This window comes from Falco punctatus (genome assembly GCF_963210335.1).
Source record: "Falco punctatus genome assembly, contig: scaffold_84, whole genome shotgun sequence".
In the NCBI taxonomy this organism is placed as follows: domain Eukaryota; kingdom Metazoa; phylum Chordata; class Aves; order Falconiformes; family Falconidae; genus Falco; species Falco punctatus.
In genome coordinates, this window is record NW_027660066.1 from 321,756 (window position 1) to 324,156 (window position 2,401).

A 2,401-nucleotide genomic window follows, 5' to 3' on the forward strand; every position below is an offset into this window, starting at 1 on the left:
GAGTCTAACCCTAACCCTAAGAGCCTGAGTTTAACCCTAACCCTAAGAGCCTGAGTTTAACCCTAACCCTAAGAGCCTGAGTCTAACCCTAACCCTAAGAGCCTGAGTCTAACCCTAACCCTAAGAGCCTGAGTCTAACCCTCACCCTAAGAGCCTGAGTCTAACCCTAACCCTAAGAGCCTGAGTCTAACCCTAACCCTAAGAGCCTGCGTCTAACCCTAACCCTAAGAGCCTGAGTCTAACCCTAACCCTAAGAGCCTGAGTCTAACCCTAACCCTAAGAGCCTGAGTCTAACCCTCACCCTAAGAGCCTGAGTCTAACCCTCACCCTAAGAGCCTGAGTCTAACCCTCACCCTAAGAGCCTGAGTCTAACCCTAACCCGAAGAGCCTGAGTCTAACCCTAACCCTAAGAGCCTGAGTCTAACCCTAACCCTAAGAGCCTGAGTCTAACCCTAACCCTAAGAGCCTGAGTCTAACCCTCACCCTAAGAGCCTGAGTCTAACCCTCACCCTAAGAGCCTGAGTCTAACCCTCACCCGAAGAGCCTGAGTCTAACCCTAACCCTAAGAGCCTGAGTCTAACCCTAACCCTAAGAGCCTGAGTCTAACCCTAACCCTAAGAGCCTGAGTCTAACCCTAACCCTAAGAGCCTGAGTCTAACCCTAACCCTAAGAGCCTGAGTTTAACCCTAACCCTAAGAGCCTGAGTTTAACCCTAACCCTAAGAGCCTGAGTCTAACCCTAACCCTAAGAGCCTGAGTCTAACCCTAACCCTAAGAGCCTGAGTCTAACCCTAACCCTAAGAGCCTGAGTCTAACCCTAACCCTAAGAGCCTGAGTCTAACCCTAACCCTAAGAGCCTGCGTCTAACCCTAACCCTAAGAGCCTGAGTCTAACCCTAACCCTAAGAGCCTGAGTCTAACCCTAACCCTAAGAGCCTGAGTCTAACCCTCACCCTAAGAGCCTGAGTCTAACCCTAACCCTAAGAGCCTGAGTCTAACCGTAACCCTAAGAGCCTGAGTCTAACCCTAACCCGAAGAGCCTGAGTCTAACCCTAACCCTAAGAGCCTGAGTCTAACCCTAACCCTAATAGCCTGAGTCTAACCCTAACCCTAAGAGCCTGAGTCTAACCCTAACCCTAAGAGCCTGAGTCTAACCCTAAGCCGAAGAGCCTGAGTCTAACCCTCACCCTAAGAGCCTGAGTCTAACCCTAACCCTAAGAGCCTGAGTCTAACCCTCACCCTAAGAGCCTGAGTCTAACCCTAACCCGAAGAGCCTGAGTCTAACCCTAACCCTAAGAGCCTGAGTCTAACCCTAACCCTAAGGGCCTGAGTCTAACCCTAACCCTAAGAGCCTGAGTCTAACCCTCACCCTAAGAGCCTGAGTCTAACCCTCACCCTAAGAGCCTGAGTCTAACCCTCACCCTAAGAGCCTGAGTCTAACCCTCACCCTAAGAGCCTGAGTCTAACCCTAACCCTAAGAGCCTGAGTCTAACCCTAACCCTAAGAGCCTGAGTCTAACCCTAACCCGAAGAGCCTGAGTCTAACCCTAACCCTAAGAGCCTGAGTCTAACCCTCACCCTAAGAGCCTGAGTCTAACCCTAACCCGAAGAGCCTGAGTCTAACCCTAACCCTAAGGGCCTGAGTCTAACCCTAACCCTAAGAGCCTGAGTCTAACCCTCACCCTAAGAGCCTGAGTCTAACCCTAACCCTAAGAGCCTGAGTCTAACCCTCACCCTAAGAGCCTGAGTCTAACCCTAACCCTAAGAGCCTGAGTCTAACCCTCACCCTAAGAGCCTGAGTCTAACCCTCACCCTAAGAGCCTGAGTCTAACCCTCACCCTAAGAGCCTGAGTCTAACCCTCACCCTAAGAGCCTGAGTCTAACCCTAACCCGAAGAGCCTGAGTCTAACCCTAACCCGAAGAGCCTGAGTCTAACCCTAACCCGAAGAGCCTGAGTCTAACCCTAACCCGAAGAGCCTGAGTCTAACCCTAACCCGAAGAACCTGAGTCTAACCCGCACCCTAAGAGCCTGAGTGTAACCCTAACCCTAAGAGCCTGAGTCTAACCCTCACCCTAAGAGCCTGAGTCTAACCCTAACCCTAAGAGCCTGAGTGTAACCCTAACCCGAAGAGCCTGAGTCTAACCCTCACCCGAAGAGCCTGAGTCTAACCCTCACCCGAAGAGCCTGAGTCTAACCCTAACCCTAAGAGCCTGAGTCTAACCCTAACCCTAAGAGCCTGAGTCTAACCCTCACCCTAAGAGCCTGAGTCTAACCCTCACCCTAAGAGCCTGAGTCTAACCCTAACCCTAAGAGCCTGAGTCTAACCCTCACCCTAAGAGCCTGAGTCTAACCCTAACCCTAAGAGCCTGAGTCTAACCCTCACCCTAAGAGCCTGAGTCTAAC